Genomic DNA, 22255 nt, shown 5'->3' with positions numbered 1-22255 from the left:
CTTCCTCCTGTCTTAGGCTGCCACATTAATCCACTTGTAATGTCACTTAAGGTGGTGTTAGTTTTTAAGGCCCAACAGCCAGGAATTTGTTTTATTAATATGTCTTTAAATTTCAAACCAAATTTAAAAATCTATGAGTTGTTGAATGTTATAATGGCACTATTGGATTTAAATTTTATTGTGACTGTAGCTGTAAGATGATATTTTTAAAAACTCAAGGACACAAATAGCCAAGAGAGATGGAAGAGACAGAAACAGAGGACATAATTCTCAGTCTGGAGTACTAATTCCTGTACTGATGGTCAGGGAGATTTGGGGATAAGATAGAGTGATCCCAAATCTCATTCACACCTGTGATCTTGGCATAATTGAGCTACTCCTGCTTGTCACACCTATTTTCGGCATCAACACCTGGAGATTGAGACCACAGGAGGCACACTTAACATAATTCTAGTGGCTGAGCAAACTCAGTAGAAAGGAATTTATCCTATGAATGACCTTCCACTGGAAATGCTAGATAACACCTAGCTTATTTTAAGTGTATTCAGTGGAATTTGACCAATGAGCATGCTCCAAAGAGACCACCTGAGCATGTGCAAGGCTATGTTACATAACCCACTATGTGAGAACCACCCCCTTAATTGAATATTCATTAAATAGTTTGCATATGTATAGAGAGCCAAACTATAAAAGTAGAATCCAGGGAGAGTGTGTGGCTGCTGCTCACCCTCTCAATCCAGCCTGCGCTTTGTCTGTGAAGGGTGTATTTCTTACTTACTTTTGTATTAAACTTGCTGAGGCTGCTGCTCACTCTCTGCAGCCGGCCCACACTTTCCCTGTGAAGTGTATATTTCTTATTCTTTACATTAAACCTGTTTCACTTTCTACTCTGACTCTGCTCTTGAATTCTTTCCTGTGGCAGAGTCAAGAACCAGGTAGAGGACAGGGTGGGTAGGAGTCAGCTATCCGGCCTCCCCAGACCCTCTCCTCTGGAATCAGTAGCATTCTACTTTGCTGCAAGTTCACTGTATTAGTCCATTTTCTGTTGTTTATAACAGAATACCTGAAACTGAGTAATTTGTAAAGAAACAAAATTTATTTCTTACGGTTTTGGAGGCTGGGAGTCCACGGTCCACGGGGCACATCGGCTGAAGGCCTTCTTCTCGGTGGGACCTCTCTACAGAGTCCCGTGGTAATCCAGGCAATCACACAGCAAAAATAGCAAGAACTCTCTCATTTGCTCTCCATATAAAACCACCACTCCTGTGACAACCCACTAAACCATTAACCCATTACTCCATGAATTGATTAATCCATTCATGAGGGCATAGTCACGATCCAATTATCTTTGAAAGGCTGCACCTTTTAACACTGCCACAGTCTGATTTCCCACCCTGTTAACACTATTACAATGAGGATCAAGCTTCAATGAGTTTTGGGGGACATTCAATCCATTGCAAGCACCTCGGATAACAAGAAACACGTTGGCATCTGAAATTACTACTAAAATGCAAAAAGGCAAACAATCCTTAGCTGAGACGGTCAGCAGGAGACACTTTGGAGTTTGGTGTCGAAGACTAACCAATTATTGGTAATTGTTATGTAGATTTTGCAATCCACCTAGTGCACTGCTTCATCTCAGGAGTGGTATACATACTCTGGGTTGAGAGTCACAGTTACGAACAAATTAGAGAGCAAAGAAACAGTGCTCAGACAAAGGATGAACAGATGTGGGACAGTTGCATGATGTGGGAACTGGGGAGAGGAAGAATGGGAGAAGAAGAAAAGATTTGAGGCCTGCAATTATTAATTAGCAATGGAAAAGATGAGTCATGAGGACACAGAAAGCAGAGATATGAAAGCAAACAGTGAACAACACAATCAACTCTTGCTTTGATCCAAGATTTTGATTATCTGTGGGACAGAAAACATAGGAAAATCATTTCAGAATTATTTTTCCTATCAGAGAGTTAAATCCCATGCAATAGTACTGAAAGGAAAAAAGCCCGGCCCAAGTGCAAAAGAAACACCAGGAGACAGGGACTCAACCAAAGTGTATTAAGCAGGCAAAATGGACAAGCGGGCTGCCCTCTCGGAAGTGGGAGCAGCAGCGGCGAGAGTTGGGCTGGGCCTTTGCTGAACAAGTACAGTTCTCAAAATAAAAAGTAGCTTGCCGGACTCAACTAGTTAAAAAGACAAAAGCATAAACGTTCGGTATCTTAATCTCACACATCTGTGGTTTATGCTTTCATATTTTACTTGGGACCAATGAACACTAAAATCAGCTTCAAAATATTTAGACCTTCTTGAAATAATGAAGTCCAGCTCCTGCTTTTTATTATGCAGATTAATACTGCACACTGAGAAAGTATTTAAAATATTAAATGCTGATCTTTATAGCCTTAAAATAATGAAAGAAAAAAATTCTATGTTAACAGCCAGGAGTAGATAGTATTGTCAGGCTGGTTCACAGACCCTTGAAACCCATCCTGTGCAGACTGGGTCGCAGACCCCTCATATGCAGGCTGGGTCACGGACCCCTCATATGCAGGTCATGAGCTAGGTGGTTGGAAAAAGATCCTGGGAGCCGTTGGCAAGGTTGACGTGCTTTATTCGGACACAAGCTCAGACCCCAGTGGATCAGAGCCGTTGTCTTTTTTCCCAGAGTCAGAAAACCAAGGAACACGTGGGCTCACATGCACAGTTAACATATTTACATCAGACAGGCTGAGTCATGCTCAGCTGGATATGAGGTGAGGGAGCCTGACCAGTCTCTCTCCACTTTCCTTACAAGTATATATCATGTACATATGTCAGGGTTGTTCTATGTATTTTACATAAAGTAACTATGCAGTAGGTACTATTGTCACTCTTATTTTATAAGAAGGAGGAAAGGAAAAGGGGGTGGGGGAGGAGGAAGGGGAAAGAAAGGAGGAAGAGACAGGAGGGGGAAGGGGAGAGGGAGCTGGAGGGGGAGGAGAGGGGAGGAAGAGAAGTCGCAGTGAAAAAGAAAAAGCATCAGCAGCACGGGATAAAAAAGTTTAAATAAACTTCCCGTGTTCCCACAGTTGACAAGTGGAAGAAGCTCCATTCAAACCCAGGCAGCTGGGCCCCAGGGCCCAGACACTCAGGCAGTTTGATACAATTCCATGAACTAAGCTGTGGCAGGTGAAGATTCTTCTAGTTCCCACAACAATCAAGAGGTTTTAGAAAACTTAAAATAGGAGGCCTAATGGGAGAACGTGTGCAGCAGAGTCAGACAAACTAAATTCACTCCCTCCACATACTAATTATACGACCTTGGACACTTCTGGGGATTAATAATAGGGTTTCCATGAGGATTAAATTATATATTCCAAGAAAAGTGGCTACTGCAGTACACTTTCATATGCTTTGTAAAATTTTCTGCCTTGCCTTCCTTAGGCGAGGAAATAGCCTCAAGACACCTGCTCTAAGCTTTTGCCTCCAGGCAAATGAAAACTATTCACCCCAGCCAAGAATTTTGTCCACACCCTTAAATGTTCTTCAGGAACAAAGCCAGTGGCTTATCACCTGACATTCCTGATTAAGTTTAAGTCATTGTCTCACTAATTTTCACCTAACATAGAGAAAAATTGGCAATGGTTCTCTCACACAGGTTTTTCTTCTATGCCAATTTCGACCCCGTGGGAACTAGTCTCATTCACCAAATACTTATAATTTTCTCCGATGTTATATCCCAGCTAGACTTTTCAGAACTTGCATTTATTTATATTTATCCTTTGAATCTATATACAATAATCTGTTGCAGTTTCTTCTAGGTATACCACAACTACCATCTCTAATTTGTAGCTTTCTGTGATCTGCCTGGGTAGATCTTATGTGTTCCCCTGCTGGTAGGTGGCACATGGTAGAGTTTATCTGCAGCTTCCCCACAGGACTCTGAGCAACTTGAAGATGAATATAGCATGATATTCTTGGTATCTGCTTTTCTTGTCTGATTGTTTATGGCCAGAGTCTAGGGTTGGGTATGGTCCATAGTAATGGTAACTGTTCATTGAATTAACTTTGTTTAATAAATAACTCTATTATTATTGGGTAAAAAAAAAATACAATTTAAGTTTATAATTTAGATTATGTGTTTTGTGAGTTCTTTTGTCCCCAATATTAACAACTTTGCTCAAATTAAAGATTAATGTTCAAATTTTCTGCCAGTTAACACTAGGTAGACAGGTACATAAACAGTTGTATCTATTTTAGTTAAAGAAAAATAAGCTGCCATAACGAAGAACTCAACACTAATTTAATGACTCACTGAATATGCAAGTTTATTTCTCTCTCATGTCATTAATCCAGGCTGGGGGTTTTAGGACTCTTCATATTGCCAGTCAGGAACTGTTGCTTTGTGTTGCTTTGTCCCCCATGGATTTGTCACCCCTCTTCTCCTGGGTGATGGAGATGCAAAGGATTACTCGAAGCCCATCTCTTCCCAGCAGTGAGAGACCCTGAAGCGGTTAATTTCCTGCTGGAACCCTCAAGCGAGAGGCATCGCTTCTGTGGGAAATTAACTCTAAATTGGGGCTGTCTTCCAGCATTTATTTTCCAGACCAGGAAGTTACAGGAAGAGAACATAGGTGAGGTTATAGTTTAACAATATAGGCTGGTAACTTTCAGTGAAACAAGCCAGATGACATTCCATTAGACAATTAAGTGATCTTACAGCAATTTCTCAGTATCTTTACATAACAATCAGTAACTAGTCTGTCCTTGAGCCAGCAACCTTGCTGTGCCACAAATCTTTATCTTACACCAGAGACTTTATAGCCTGAGGAAAATTTCCAATCCTCTGCAAGGTCAAGATTTTAAACTGCAAGGCTTTGGAAAACCAGGCCCTGTGAAGTACATTTGCTTTAAGAATATCCCACAAGGAACCCAGGCTGATGTAGGCTTTACCGTTGTATTGATGATGATGAGGAGGAGGAGGAGGATGATGATGATGATGATGATTACTATTTTTTTTTTTTTGGCCAGCTGGCAAGAATACAAACCCATGACCTTAATGTCACCAGCACCATGCTCTCCCAAGAAAGTTAACTGGCCAGTCCCTCTACCATTGCACTAGTGTTTCTGTTGCTTCTAACAGAATATCTGAAACTGGGTAATTTATAAAGAAATATAATTTATTTCTTATAGTTCAGAGGTTGGGTTATCCAAAGTCCAGGGAACACTTCTGGCAAAGGCCTTTTTCTTGGTGGTGACTCTTCACAGTGATGCAGGATATCGCATAGCAAATGGCTGAGCAAGAGAGAGCTAACCTCCTCACTTGCTCTCCTTTTAAAGTGTTAGAACCACACCCATCATTACCCATTAAACCATCAATAGATTAATTCATTCACAGGGGCACAGTCCTCACAATCTAATCACCTCTTAAAGGCCCCACCTTTCAATTACCATAATAGGATTTCCCACCCTCTTAATACTGCTATGGTAGGGATTAAGTTTCCAGTATGTGAACTTTTGGGGGACACATTTAACCCATAGCAACCATCTTCAACATTTTTCTTTCAAGATTGCCCTCTTCTTGCTCTTTTAGCTAGCAGAAAAGGAAAGGGTCATGGAGGAGAATGCTTGTAATTTTATGTGAGATTGGCTGGAAGTACAGAAGTGACACTAATTATTCTGTCTACATTTCACTGGTGAGATGATAATCATATGCCCACCCCATAGTCTCAAGGGAGGCTGGGAAATGTAGTTCATGGCTGGGCAGCTACGTTCTAGTTACCACTCTATTACTAAGTGTTATGGGCTGAATTGTGTGCTCACAAAATTTACCCCCAGTACTTTGGGAACATGACTATACTTGGAAATAGAGTCTTTAAAGAAGTAAGCTAAAATGAAATCTTTAGTGTGGGCCCTAATCCAATATAGTGTGCTTATGGGGAAATCAGGACACAGACACATGAGGGCACTTCAAAAAGTTCAGGGGAAAAGAGAATCAAAAGATAATACAGATCTTTCCATGAACTTTTTGAAGTACCCTCATACACAGAGGGATGACCATGTGAAGACTCAGGGAGAAAACAGCCATCTACAAGCCAAGGATAGAGATGTCAGAGGAAAACACCATGCCAATACCTTGATCTCAGACATCTAGCCTCCAGGATTGTGAGAAAATAAATTTCTGCAGTTTAAGTCATCTAGTCTGTGATACTTTGGATGGCAACACTAGCAAAGTGTCAACTAAAGTAAAACAACCTCTTGGTTGAAAGTTAAATGAGGAAGGTATATTTGAGAGTTCATTAGGACTGCAGCCTGGGAGACAGAGATTCCAGAGGTCTTCACATATGCTCCAGAAAACAAAGGATTTTAAGAGGGTATTTAAAGGAAAATGCCCATGAAAAGGAGGGGTGGTTACAAAAGTTGTGATTGGTGTTAAAGAGTGTTAAACAGCCTTGTCTGTAAGAGATTAGTCATAACAGTTCTCTAAGGAGGGCTTTAGTCAGGGAACTTCTGATTTGGCCAGAAGTAGTAAAAAGTAGCAAACAGCTGTTTCTTCAAAAGTTCTTTTTCCAAGAGGTTGTGACTCTTGTGGTACTGAGTGCAAAGTTCCAGAATGTTCTCAGTTAAAAGGTGCCTGAAACTCAAGCTGAGATGGCCTCCTAGCCCCATGTTAGGTGCCTTGACCAGACCAACATCATTTTCCCTTGTCAAAACAACACACTAAGGAAGGACAGATTTTGAGAGACAACTAACAATGTCTGTAGCAATATACGAACTACAAATTGATTATTATATCACCCATGAATTTAGTTGAGAGTTATAAATACATAGTTTAACGTTCTTGAAAAATAATAGCTCCTGATTGGTTCCATCGCCCTTCAACAGTCAGTGATCTTTTAAAAACATAAATTAGATTATTTTACTCTTCCGTGTGAAAGGTTAGAATGACTTTCTACTCCATCCAACAAAAAAATAGAATGTCTTGCTGTGTCTTACAAGGACTGACACGATCTTGTCCTCAACCTGGCACTGTGACACTGCCTCTCATTCATTTTGCTCCAGACATACTGGTCTTCCAAGCACACTCCCACCTAAGGGCCTCTTCATTTTCTATTCTCCATCTGGGAATGTTCTTTCCTAAACTAGCCATATAACTCACTTTTTTTCGTTACTTTGGGTGTTTGCTTAAAGCTGTTTTATCAAAGAGGCCTTTGCTGACCATCTTATTTGAAATAGCAACACTTTCCCAAGTCTTTGCAATGCTCTTGTCACCCTTACCCTGCCTTATTCCTCCCATGGCACTTATCATCATGTAACATATCACTTATGTATTTTTTTGTATATTGTTTTTCTGGCCTTCTAGAATCCACTAGAAGTTTATAGAGTTTGGTTTACTCACTGTTTTATTCCCAGCATCTAGAAGAGCTGAGATAAACCTCTGTGGGTTAGTCTTAACAATAAGATATTTTCAGACATCTATGCCAGCATTTTTTTTTTTTTTTTTCTGGCACAGAGAAGCCTGCATTGTGAGCTAAAAGATGCTAAATGTTAACATAAAGAGGAGACATAGAGAGGAGTCAAAAGAATGTAGGGATGATAAGAGGAGGAATTTATTCTTGGTACTTCCAAATAAGTAAAATATCTTTTCAGACCCTTTTGTCTGCTCTGTAAATCAAAGAAAAAGCATCAGAAGGGTGAGGAGTATTTAATCTGTTTTATATAGAGAATGTGCTCACTATGTGTGTAGAATGAATAAATAGTACCTCATTTCTTCTGATGCCTCTATGCCTTCAAGATTAAAACACTCTGTGAATCAGAATCTCAAGGTCTCTGCTGTTTTATTTTTTAATCCCTTGGCCTGTAATAGTCTTTGTTTCTTGATCTTTTTATTTCCCTGGCTTTACCGTAATTCAACCACTATAAAGTTTGTTTCCATTCCAAGTTTATTTTTGGAATTGTCATGATTGTCTTTTTCTGTTTCAGGTCAGCTAGTCTCACAAGTTAGACTAGTTTTCCTCTTTGTGATAGTTTCCAAAACTATAAACACAGCCTGATTCCTCTCTTTATGAATCTCAGTCCCACATATTAAACTATTTGCTGGATATTTACATGTGGAAGTCCTGTGGTCCCTTCAACCTGATTCTTTAACATCCCCATAAAATTTGTTGATTTTTTAAATTCCCTTTTATAGTCTTGGGTACCACGACAGTCCTAGTAACCTCAACTTTAAAACCTTGGAAGCCTCCTTACCTTGGCCTTTGTTAGCATTTGAGTTATGAATTATTTTTCATGCAGCCCTATGTGTTTAGAATTAGAGATTTGTAACCCTAGTACACCTTTTTCCTACTTCTTAAAATATATGGTGAAGGAATATCATCCTCTCAAAATGTCTGCAAGAAGTTGAGAGCACATTTAAATGTACCAGCTTAATCATGTTCTGACCTATTCTTGTGTCTTATGCTCCTGGCACCAAAGGCTATTGATAATTTTGGGGGGGAAGTGAGGTTCTTGGAATGATCCCATCTCAGTTGCTGAAAATCTCTTTTCACCCATGTTGATGTTCCATTTAGAATCCTGGCAAAGACTGCAGCATTATCCTCACATCCCTCAATCCACCTAGGAACTCATCCAATGTCAGTATTGAAAACAACTTTATTGCAGAGTTTTATTAGAAAACTTGTAGCCAGTTCATTACATCACTCCTCAAATTCTTGGCTGTAGCCTCCCAAAACAATTCCTTCTTTTCCTCCTCTCCCTCTTATCCTTCTTTCCACTCTATCCTCTGAACCCCTCCCTCCCATCCTTCCATTGCTTACATAAACCCTAGTTGACCCTCATGTATTATTCTCTCAATAATGCCGTATTTGATTTGTTATTATTTCCATCATATATTTTAGAACTATTAATAAATGAGTCTATAAATTTTTTGTACCATCCTTAATTTTGCTGGCATTGTAAAATAATTTTAAAGGCTTTCCTCTATGAAGGATTATCTGTTTCTTAAAGTTTGAGTGAATCTACTCATAAGACGAGCTAAGACTGCTGTCTTTTTATGTACTGATGGTTCCTAACTTATGATGATTTGACTTACAATTTTTTGAGTTTATGATGGTGGAAAAGTAATATGCATTCAGTAGAAAGCAGTACAATACTCTCGCCAAGCTGGGCAGTGGCAGTGAATACAGTTCCCAGTCAGCTACATGGGTAAATAATTGATACTGTACAGTGTACAGTGTTGCCAGGTGATTTTGATCATCTGTCGGCTATTGGAAGTGTTATGAGCACATTTAAGGTAGGCTAGGCTAAGCTATGTTGTTTGGCAGGTTAGGTTTACTAAATGCATTTTGATTTAATGATATTTTCAACTTATGATGGGTTTATCTGGACATAACACTGATGTTAGCCGAGGAGCTTCTGTATTCTGATACTATATTGTTTCAGTTAATTAAATGTTTTGTGGTTAATGTAGCATAATTCATTGCCAGTTTTGCCCATTGTTTCTTGCTGTCTAATCAACTCACTGGAAACAATAAATTTTTCTCTGAGTGTCTGTATCAGGCACATCATCTGCAGCCCCTTGGATTCTTTTGCCCTCAACTGCCCTCCACATATTTGTCCTTCAACAGAGAGAGTCCATAGTCAAATGTACCAACAAGAGGAAAGATCCACTGAGTGAGAAAGCATTTTATTCTGAATGTCTCCTATATATAGCATATAATTGGAATTTTTACTTTTATTTAATTAATTTAAGTCATTTTTTCATTTAGCAATTTCATCCATTCATATTTATTGTAGTCCCTGATATTAGATATTTTATCTTGCTGTCTTCTATTTTATGTTTCATACAATCCTTCATATGTAATTTATTTCATTTTCCTCATCCTTTTTTGTTTCCTTCTTTTCTAATTTCTGAATGAAACATATTTTATATGTTCCTTTTTTCACTTTTAGTGGTTTGGAAGTTCTATTCATTGCTATTCCAGTTCTTTTCATTGCGTATCTTTAATTCCTAAGATATAAATATAAACTTTGTTTTTCAGTAAATATGGAGGAATAATCAGTATCTATTGTCTTTCTTCTGAAAAAGAAACATCATTCACTTGACTTTATTTCACCTCTTCTTCTATCTCCCATGTATTTTTTTTTTTTTATTAGTAGACTTTTTTTTTTTCTTTTTTGTGACCAATAAGGGGATTGTAACCCTTGGCTTGGTGTCGCCCACACCACGCTCAGCCAGTGAGTGCACTGGCCAGTCCTATATAGGATCTGAACCTGCGGCTGGAGCACTGTTGCGCTCCCAGTGCCGCACTCTCCCAAGTGAGCTACGGGGCGGCCCAGTAGACTTTATTTTTTAAAACAGTTTCAGGTTTACAGGAAAATTAGTTCCTAGATACCAACTAAACCACCCCATTCCCCCCCAGTTTTCATTATCATGTTTAATCATTTGTAGTTATGTTTATTCATTTATTTTATGTAATACCCTTAGGAATTCACTTTGCAATGAACTACACTGAAATTTATGTCCAAATTATCAATAATTGCTTAGGCTTAACAATATAGTTAATTGATTTTTTTATTCATATATTTTAACATACACCATCTCTTCTTTCTTGGATTACTTTTGAAATTCATTTCAAACTTACAAAATATATCTAAATCATTTTTTGCCTGAAAATGCCCATGAATGATATATGATTTTTTATGTCCAATGAAATCTTTATGTTTTCCAAATATTTGCAGAATAATTGGATGGGTATAGAGTCCTAATCTCAAATCCTTTTTCCTACAGACATTGAGCCCTTGCTGCTTTTCTTCTCGCAATTAGTGTAAAGGCTGAGAAGTTCTATATCAAGCTGATCCTTTGCTTATTTGCTTTGCTTTTGTTTTTTGCTTTGTTATTAGCTTTGTTTCTTTTACTGTGGAGGCTTTAAAAATTAACTCTTTATTCTTGGAATTAAAAAATTTTACCAGGATATATCCGAATATGCCTGTGTTTCCTCATTCCTGTTGAGTACATCAAGAACTGTTCCTTTTATTTATTTATTTATTTTTTGACTGGTAAGGGGATTGCATCTCTTGGCTCGGTGTTGTCTGCACCGCACTCAGCCAGTGAGCACACTGGCCATCCCTGTATAGGATCTGAACCCGCAGCATCGGCGCTACCAGTGCCGTACTCTCCCCGAGTGAGCCACAGGGCCGACACACATTTCCATTTTAATACTTGGATCTTTCTTCAGCTCAGGAAATTTTTTTTTCTAGTAGTTATAGCTACCTCTCTGTTTTATTCTTTCCTCTGTCTTTTCATCCTTTTAGGTGTTTACTGAATTTTCTGGCACTATCTGCCAAAATGCTTAAGTTACCCAACTTTAATATTTTCTATCTCTTTGTCTTCTTTATCACCCACATCATTAAGGTGGACTTCAGTTCTATCAGTTTGGTTCTTTGACTCAAATTTGTACATATGTATATGTACCTGTGTTTGAAATCATATTTTATTTTCTAAGAACTTTTTTTTATTCTTTGATTGTACCTTTTTTCCTAGCAGATTGTACTTCATTCATGGATTTAATAGCCTGTTCAATCTTTCTAAAGATGAATTAAATGTTTAAATATTATATAGATCAGCTGTTCTGACTCAATAGCTATTGAGTTATCTTTTATGATGTTGCCTTTTCTTAAATGCATGGAAATTCTTTTGTTCTTACCAATTTGCAAATGAAGGACAGGATTGATTAGCATAAATGGCTAGTATGGCTTTTCTTAGAAGTTGTATATGTTTGATTCTTCACCAGCCTACTCTTTCTAATAATAGGAAATCTGATTAGACTCTGAGTTGAAAGGGTAAGATTATGCTGACTGGTAGATTCGTGGGTGGAGAGCTGGCAAGCAAGGCTGGACCACTTATGAACGCCAAAATATGAAAGGAGGTCAAACGCTCGAGTGTATTTTGCTCCTGTGTGGAGCCATTTATTCCTTCCCACCCTTCTTTCATGTCTGTGTAGGTTTTAAGCCCACCCAGGCTCTGCATCATTTTGTTTTCAGCATCAAATCATGTTGAGATTTTACTAGCCCTTCTTGTCACCTATCTTGGCCCAGCAGATTCTCCACTTTGTTTCAAAAGCTGTTATCATTAGGTTTATATCCTGGAGGAAAGCACTTCAGCCAGCTGCCCTACATAGAACTGATCTGGCTGTTTCTCAGTCCTTTAAATTAATTATCACACTAGTCACCTTATGGTGAGTTTCTATTCCCAGCCTACTTCATTCTGACTGTATGCTGACCTTCTCCCCTGTGCTTATTTCAAGTTTCTCAGCTTTGATTATTTTTTAATCAATCAGATTTCTAAACTTTCTCTAGAAATCTAATCATGTTCCTAAACTTTGCTTCAGACTTTCACTTTCTTAGCATTGCAATGGATTTTGAGAAATACATCTCTTCTGTTATTTCCAGAAACGTTGGAACACAAAGAAAGTAAATGTATATATTTGCCCATTACCTGGAATCAGAAAACTTACACTTTATGTGCCCTGTTGTATCTCATAACCCTATAATCCCCAACACATTCATACATTTAGAGGCAGTTACCAACTTTTCTGAGCTTTTTATTTATAATTGTTTTTCTTTATACTGTCATGGCCACAAACTTAGTCAAAGCCTGTATAATTTCATGCATAATGATTTTAGTGGTTTCCTAACTGTTTTACTTATGACTAGTCATTCCCTCCTGCAGATGAGTCAGCACAATACCCAGGGCTGCAGTATGACTTTTATGGGCCAAAGGAACTTTTGCCCTATTCTACATTTAAAAAAAATTTTAATTACATTTTAGGACTATGATGATAAAAGGTGAATATAATCCAGATTGTATTTATTAAGTATTCATTATTATTATATTCATTTTGTTCTTCTAATTTAAAATAAATTAGAACATTTTGGTGGCCCCCTAAATGTGTTGTGTGCTCTAGACGCTATGTCTACTGTGCCAAATGGTAAGTCAGCCCTGATAATATCCCTAGCTTAATTTTCACAAAAATTTCTTTTTCTCATGTCAATGCATGGGTATGTGTATAAAAATCACTGACTCTCCAGTACATGTAGAATAAAACTTAAATTCCTTTAATATCCTTTCAGTCAATATTAAACTCGACTTGTTCTAAATTATTTTTCTAGCAATACCATCTGTAGTTTTATCCTAAGTACTCAACCCCAGTTAACTTCTGGATCTCCTGAACAAGATTAGAACTTTGTCACTTCTATTCATCTGCCCCTGTTGCTTCTTAGATCTAACCCTCCACCCCAACTTTTGCCTTTACTTAGCAATCTTACTGACTCTGGAGTCAGTGTCTGTGTTCACATTACTATCTTATACAAGTCACGTAACCTTGATGTGCCTCAGTTTTCTCAACTATAATGTGGGAAAAATAATAGTTCCTATTGAAAGGGTAGGGAAGGATTCACACAACAATAAGAAGAACCATAAGTAGGATTTACTGAGCATTTACCATGTGTCATTCCCTCACATAAGTACTCTGCATAGTATGTGTGTAAAGAGCTAACCATAGTGCCTGGTACAAAGAAAGTAGGCAATAAAAGGATTCTATTATTTTCCTATAATATTACTCAACAGGGAAAATGCTATTAAAAACAAACAAACAAAAAAACAACTTCCTGGACAATGTCAGCCATGGGAATTGCTTTCTCTTCTGACTATTGTAGCATGTATTATACATATCCTTCATTTGATAATTATTATGTAGTAGGAGCCTTCAAAAAGTTCATGAAAAGATTCATGTATCTTTTAATTCTATTTTTCTATGAACGTTTTGAAGTACTCTCATACTGCCTGAAAACAAGGATATTGCTTTATCAATCATCGGTGTATCCCCTGTGCAATTTGCCACAGAGCCTTGCAAATTGCAGAAGTCCACTTATATTTGTTGATTGATTGCTTAATTGATTATAAGATTTCTTCATGTCCAGCAGCCAAAAGTCCATTCAGCTGACACATATTTGGAAAAAGCAGCAAGGTCAGCATCCAGGTCACCACAAGGTCAGTAACAGCCCACTCTTAACGAAGAACCACCTTGCAAGCTTCCATTCATTTTGCTCTACTATCGCAACTCTTCAGCCACTGTACCACAATAGAATCAAATCTGGGATTGTACATTTCCTTACACATGGCTAGTGGAAAACTTTTCCTACCATCTTTGTAGTGTTAACCAAGGCCACCTGAGAAGGGAAGGCAGGTGGCTGATTTAATGATGCAATTTGCCCTTCAAATGGTATAATTTACCACCAAAATAATTTCCTCAATCAGGAGCCACAGCCACTAAAATGCAACTATTAGTAACCCCTGTCACTAGAGATTTATTATTTTGAGTTACTGCCTTTGAGGTAATTACGAATTCTCAGAGAGTTCTAACACAGACTAATTTTCCTGAAAGCATTAGTAATTTATTTTTTCCTGGACACTTAGAACAGAGCACTGAGAACCAGGACATGGGGGAGGACAGAGGGAGCAGGGCCTGTAAAAAGGGGAAAGGGCTTCATAAAAGAGAAGTGAGTTTAGCAGAAGACAAGCTTTGCCTACTTCACCATGTGGGTCTGCTCAGAGGTCACAGGCCTCTGCAAAACAGAATGCAATCCAGCAGTTCTAAAACACAGATCATAGGCCATAAGTTCCAGACCAAAATTGATGAATATGACCCTAAACTTCTGACTTTCTATGAAAAAATTAGGACTTTGGCTACAGCAGATTGAAACATTAAGAGTATTCAGATGCCTTCCCCTAAATTCTTTCCACTCCTAACTATACAATTTCAACCAAAATTAACATATTTCCAGTAGGTAGGTGTAAAAAATAATTATTATTGACTGTTCTTTACAAAATTTCTCCAAGCATTTCTAAAGCAATGGAATGTATATTTGGTAATGCTATTCGCCTCTCTGATCTCAATAGCCACAAATCTGTCTCTCCTCTCCTGTGTTCAAATGTTCTCCAAAGACAGTCTTACCACCAGAAGCTTTGCATGTAGACACACTGCAAGATGATAAGCTCAGAAACAGTTACCACTGAGAGGTGTCATGTGAAGGAGGTGTCATAGTGTGTTGATGGTAAATAAGTCAGGAGAGTCACACTCATTGGGGTAGAATCATGGTATGCTTTATGCCCTTTCACAAATCTCATGACTACTTGGAACCTCAATTGTTTTATCCATAAAATGGGAAAACAATAAATAACTTAAAGGATTCTATGAGAATTAGATGGAATCATACCATGGAGCCAACCTCTGGAGCAGTGTCTGGGGCGGTCTCTTCATATAGAGATGTGGTGGTGTCAGTAGCAGCTTCCTCTAAGAAGCTGCTAGGCCCTGTGGAGATGCCGAGGTGAGAATAAGTCCCACTGCTCAAGGGGCTTCTAGACTACGGGGGGCGGGGGGGAGCAGGAGAGTATGTGAATGACTATACTACATGACAGTATATGATAGTCCCCATAAGAGAAACATGCAGGAAGAGGTTGTTTCCAGCTCTAATAATCAGAAATGGTTCCATTGAGCTGTTCACAGCTGAGCCAGAGCTCAACAGATAGCCTATTGTCCTAGAGACTTCAGTTTATCTAGATTGAATCAAGAGGCAGCTTCCAGGGATATTCAGAGCCACCTTAAGTAGAAGCAGTACCTCAAGGACTTTCCAGATGTGCCCAAATCTCTGCCTGTGTGCAGCAACAAACAGCTCAGTGTCAAAGGCAGTAGTTCACTGTGGCATCAAGGCACATGGCTGGATAGCAATCACTTCCAATTATGACATAACCAATTTGTTGCTAGTAACATCGAACAGTTAAGTAAATAATTAACTTTTCCATGTGTATTAGAGCAGATTCAAGGCTGCCATTAGGGAGCAGATAGTATTTGACAATATTACGGGGTTTCTTCATACCACTCTTCTTCCTCTTTTTTTTTTTTTTTTGGCAGCTAGCCAGTATGGGGATCTGAACCCTTGACCTTGTTGTTATAACACTGTGCTTTAACCAACTAAGCTAACTAGCCAGCCCCACTTGCCACTCTTCTTACCCTAATGACAGCCTTCAGCATGTAGGCCCCACTGGCCACTTGCACTGCTGGGTACAGGATGGCTACAGTGTGATCACAAAAGTTACTGCTTAGAATTGAGTTTCCAAATAGAAATTTAAAAAACTCATATCAAAAAATATTAGTTGAAAAGCCAGCTCCTGGCAGCCCAGAGAAGCACAGAAAGGATTTTTGTCTTGCTCTGTAGAGTCCGGCCTGGGAAGAGCGGGTGTTTCTGATAGCAATAGACAAGCACTGATGGAGGGAAGTTCTGGAGGCTGCACTGGAAGTCTGTGTCCGAGTCCTGGACATCCCATCCTGGAAACACTGCAAAAACGTTTCCGAAACTCCCAAGAGAAGTACGGAAGTGCCGACTGAGCTGGTGGTACCCAATGAAGACAGGAGGCAAAGTCTACAACTGTTTGGCTGCAGCAGGGCAGAGAATATCATGGAAAGATAATAGTGAAAAGTATCTCTATGAGGTTGGGATTTGATCCTTGTACCAGCCATCCAAAAAAAAAGGATCACTCATTTAGGATTTAATATTGCAAAGAGCACCGCACTAAGTGCTTTCATATGGATCTCATTGAATCCTCACAGTAATCCCTCAAAGTAGCTATTAATATCTTCATTTTACAGAAGCAAAAATAGAAGCAACAAGAAAAAATAGGTAAGTAAGCAGCCTATGGCAGATAAGTAGTAATGGAGTTAACATTTGAACCTAAGCCTGTCCTCCACTTACATTGAAACAACACCCCCAGAACAGGAATCATACCCAGGGAGACGTCAAGGAGAAGAGGTAAAGGGAACAACTCCTGCATTGACTGAATTCACTTAAAAGAGTACGCATTTTAAACTGGCTGTGGTTGAGATTCCTTGAAATGGCAAGACTTGGGTATAGAATTTTATGTTGACAGCATTTCTTTTTCCTTTCAGTAATTTGAAGGGCCCTCTACTATCTTCTGGCTCACATTGTTTCCAACAAGAAACTAATGGTCTTTCTCATCTTTTTTCCTCTATGTGTAATGTATTTTTTTTCCCTCTGGCTGTTTTTAAGATTTTCTTTTTACCACTGCTTTTAAACTATTTGATTATAGTATACCTTGGTATGGTTTTCTTCTTGTTTCTTGTATTTGGAGTGCACTAAGCTTCTTGAATCTATTGGTTTATAGTTTTCATCAAAATTGGAAAATTTTAGACTATGATTCTTCACATATCTTTTCTGTTCCTCTCTCTCTCTCATTTCATTGAGGGACTCCAACTTCACATTTATTAGCCTGTTTGAAGTTGTCCCACAACTTTCTGGTACTCTGTTCATTTAGTTTTCAGTCTTTTTTCCTCCATGTTTAATTATGAATACTTTCAATTACTATGTCCTCAAGTCACTAAATTTTTCTTGGGTAGTGTCTGCTTTTAATCCCATTAAGTATATTTATTATTTCAGACATCTCTAGAACTCCAATCTGGGTCTTCTTTCATATCTTCCATGTGTCTAACTTAACATGCCCTATCTTTCCTCTAGCTTCTTAAACATATGGAATGTCCTATAATTATATGAAATAGTTATAATAAAAGTTACAGTGCCTATGTCTGATAATTATGTTATCTGTGCCATTTTGGTGTCTGTTTCTATTAAGTAATTTCTTTCCCCACATTATGAATTATTTCCACTTATTTGAATAACTGGTAGGTTTTTTTTATTGGATACAAGACATGGTGAATTTCACTTTGTGGGGTACTGAATATTTTTGTATTCCTATAAGTATTGTCTGAATTTTGGTCTAGGATTCAGTTAAATTATTTGTCCTTAGTTTGAGGCTTTCTTTTAAGCTTTATTAGGCAGAATCAAACCAGCCATTAGTCCAGGGCTGAATTTTTTTTTCTACTATCAAGGCAATATCCGTCTGATTTCCTGATGTCCTTTGAATTATGAAATTTTCCACACTGGCTAGTGGGAACACAAACTTTTTCTGGCTCTCCGTGAGCTACTGGGATTCTTTCCCCAGTTCCTTTCAGGTGGCATTATCCATGAACTTGAGTAATTTCTTTCTCACATGTATTAATTACTACTGAACTGAAGACTTGAGGGGGCCCTTCTGCAGATCTCTGGAGCTCTCTTACTCTCTGCAGTTTCCTCCTTTCTGGGACTCTGTCCTGAAAACTCTAACCAACTTGCTTTTTCCAGACTCTCCCCTCTACCTTCTCAACTCAGGGAGAGCACCAAGCTCCACCTTGGTGTCCTCTCCCTGACTGGCATCCTGGGAACTCTCTCTAGGCTGTAAGTTGAGGCAACTGTAGGCTTACCTAGTTTGTTGTCTCTCTGCAGGGATCATTGTCCTGTACTACCTGATGTTAAATGTCTGAAAACTGATCTTTTATACTTTTTTGAGGATCTGTAGTAGTTTCAAGTAGAAGAGTAAATTCAATTCCTATTACTCTATTGTAGCCAAAAGCAAAAATTCTCTTCAATAATGCCATTTTTAATCCTTAGTTCAATGTGCTTAGCATGCAAAAGGGAAGAAGTGATATGTAAATGAATTATTCTTTTCTTTTTAAAATTTTTATTGAATCATAATTGATTATACATATTTTGTGGATTCAACTTTGACATATTTTTTTTTTTTTGTTTGTTTGTTTTAAAAGATGACCGGTAAGGGGATCTCAACCCTTGGCTTGGTGTTGTCAGCACCACGCTCAGCCAGTGAGTGAACCGGCCATCCCTATATAGGATCCGAACCCATGGCCTTGGTGTTATCAGCACCACACTCTACCGAGTGAGCCACGGGCCGGCCTCGACTTTGACATATGTTGATCAAATCAATATTACTAGCATATATGTTGTTACAAATTGTACTTATTCTTTATGCCCCTTGTCCAATCTCTCCCCACCCTCCCCTCTCTCCCCTCTCCCCCCTCTAATTACCCTAGATTTCTTTTCTTCTTCTGAAAGAGTAATGGTTACTCTGTTGATTTGTTGCCTAGATGATCTGTCCAATGCTGAGAGGTATAATCAGGTCCCCTAATACTATCATAGAGCAGATGCTTCTTCTGTCACTCTGAAGTGGGATTTGTGGAGACAGACATCCTCTTCTTTTCTTTGGTCTCTGCTGGTGACTTTCCTTGTGTCAATGCACTCCAGTGGCTGGTGGACGATCTGCACAGTGGTTGTGGCATGTAGCTGCTTTCATGGCAGCCGTGGTAATTGTGGTAGCTGTGCTGGGCCACCCACATGGAGGTTATGTTTTTGGCATGCTCCTTACCTAGTTGGTGGTGGCAATGGCAGTGTCCCTGGTTGTGGGAGGCACAATTGTGGGAGGGGGTACAGTCCCTGGCTCCATACCTCAGGACCCTGGGAGGGCCCCATGGTGCTGGTGGTATGCCTGGTTGTCCCATTTCTGGCTTGGTAGCACAGGGAACTTCCAGTCCTCTAGGTGTTCTAGGTGTTCTTTGATAAACTGAGACCTTTACTAGTTAATATCAAACTTGGTCTCTGGTTGTGAGTACTCTTTTTTCTTTCAGTTCTGTGTTGGATTATTTGCTGTTCCCACCACTTAAACTCTGCACTGGAACTAATTTGCTGTCCTTTGCTTACTTCTAAAGTGGGGAAACTTCCTGTGAGGACCAGTATTTGAGCTCTGTGGTGGAGCTAAATTGCTGTTTTGATCCTGATTCCTTGGGGAAGGCTTTTTGTGCAGCTTGAGTTTTAATGGTTGACTTTATAGGTCTTCAGGGTTTAGTGAAATCTGGTGCACCTGGGTTGTGTAGAAACACTGGTCTCAGCCTGAGTCTTTTCATCAAACTGCACCCCATGCAATTCGATATTCCTGACCAGTCTCCTCTGAGTAGTCCTTCGCTGATTGGGGTGCAGATCAGCTGTCCTTGCAGTGCCCCATTGTTCTCCCAGTGGGACTGTCTCCTCCACCACCTGTGCTACAAACACTTCCCATGGGACGGGCCATGCACTGGTCCCTTGCAATGACTCACTGGCCTCTAAGTGGCTTCTTGCTCCTGTATGGGTCCACAGGAACCCTATTAGTGGTCTTGCTGGCCTGAGGGCCACCAAGGCCCCTTCTGCCCTGCCGCCTCCAAGTAACTTCATCCACAGGGCACAGCTGCAGCTTTTGCTGGCTCCTGTTCTGTGTGCTCAGCAGCTCCAGCCTGGAAGTGGTCAGGGATCAAAACTGTTGGAGAGGTTTTTTCTTTCTCTCATTGTGGCTTCTCTGGCCTTCATGCATTCCATAAGTCTCTCCTCTTCCCCTGAGCTCTAGCGGCCCCAGCTTGGCTGTCATTGCTTTTTCATAATTGTAAATTAGTTGACTTGTGGGAGAGAGTGACACTGGGGACCATCTATTCTTCCATCTTGACTAGAAGTCCTCAAAAAACAGTTGTATTACTTCAATTTCAAGATAAAGGAGGAGCATCACCACATCTAGTACTAGGTTGGCTGTTGGATATGGTAGCAGGAGACCTTTACATGAAATATGAAGAGTTCCGGCAGAATATAGGCAGCATAATACCACCCCTTCAGGAAGAAGAAGATTTCAAGGGCGATGGAGGACAACCATTTACCTCTGGAACCTCACCTCATGGCACCATCTTTGGTCTTGTAAGTGAATTATTCTTAATTTTGACCATGTACGTGGCTGCATATTGCATAAATGAGCTTTTTATGGCATATGTGGAAAGGCAAAGAAATGAAAGTAAGTAAACAGCTCTAGTCAGTAGTTTTGTTATCTTTTTGAGGGTCATGCCTCTAATGATAAGCTCTAATGCTATCAAGGCCTTACTTCCAACAACAACTTACAATATTTATCCTGAATTTATTGTCCTAACTTACATATCATATTTAGTTATACAAATTCTTTCATGTAGAAGTCACATGATACCTTTCTATAAAAGAATTTTGTAGAAACTCTTTATTACCGAATATATAAATTATGAACCTAATTCAAAAGCATATACATTCTCTAAAGACCTTCTTTTTTTTTTTTTTTTTTTCTTTTGTCCTTTTTGTGACTGGCCGCACCGCACATCGCACCAGCCATCCCTATATAGGATCTGAACCCGCGGCGGGAGCACTGCTGCACTCCCAGCGCCGCACTCTCCCAAGTGCGCCATGGTCGGCCCTCTAAAGACCTTCTTTTTTTTTTTTTTTCTTTTGTCCTTTTTGTGACTGGCCGCACCGCACATCGCACCAGCCATCCCTATATAGGATCTGAACCCGCGGCGGGAGCACTGCTGCACTCCCAGCGCCGCACTCTCCCAAGTGCGCCATGGTCGGCCCTCTAAAGACCTTCTAATGGTAACAAATGAGTCCCTTGGGATTCCCGTTCACTATCGGCTAACATGTGAGAGGCCAACTTAGTTGGGGGAATACCTGACCCGTGTGGGTCTGGGTGTTCACTGCTATAGGATCACCAATCACACCCACCAGATAGAACTGAAAGGAAAGGTTTTTTATTCCAGAAGGTGTAGACTGGGAGACAGAGGGTAAAGTCCCAACTGTCTCTCTGATCTACCGAGGGCTGGGATTTATATAGGTAAATGTATGAGGGAGACAAGATCTAGAGTCCTCAGGTGTGATGGACAGCTGCTTTCAATAAAATCTTAGTTAATTGTTAAGGGCTAGCTATAAAGGGAAAACAAAGTTAGTTCTATAGTGTATACATAAGCGTGAGGGTTTTTCTAAGTTTACACTAATGGAGTTTGATACATATCCTGTCTTACTACACTGCATGTCAATTCATGAACAACGGTGTCTTTAGACAATCATTTTGATGCATTTGTAACTTTGATTTACAGCCAAGTGAAATTGAACTTTTTTGTAAGGTATAATAGTTTCTGCAAAGAGTACAGAGAATCTTAATACCTAAAGTGCTTGTCAGCTATTCTTTTGTATACTACTGAGGATTTAACTGATTAAATGGATTTAATTGAAGCAAAGTGGCTTTTTATTCCAATGAATTCTATTTTATTAAGCTATAATTACTAATTTTCCTTTAATCCTTTAAGCTACTGTGTCATATTTGTGACATAGTTTTAAATGTTTTTCCCTTTATCATTTAAAAATTTATTCATTATTGAATATGATTTTATTACATATTGAAATTAACTTTTTAATAAAAGCCAAGGAAAATTGCTTCAATTCTGTAGAAAAGGGTCTTAACGTACCTAACAATAATAACAATAAAAACTAACATTTATTGAGC

This window comes from Galeopterus variegatus, unplaced genomic scaffold (genome assembly GCF_000696425.1).
Source record: "Galeopterus variegatus unplaced genomic scaffold, G_variegatus-3.0.2 Scaffold425, whole genome shotgun sequence".
In the NCBI taxonomy this organism is placed as follows: Eukaryota; Metazoa; Chordata; class Mammalia; order Dermoptera; family Cynocephalidae; genus Galeopterus; species Galeopterus variegatus.
This window is presented reverse-complemented; position numbering follows the sequence as displayed.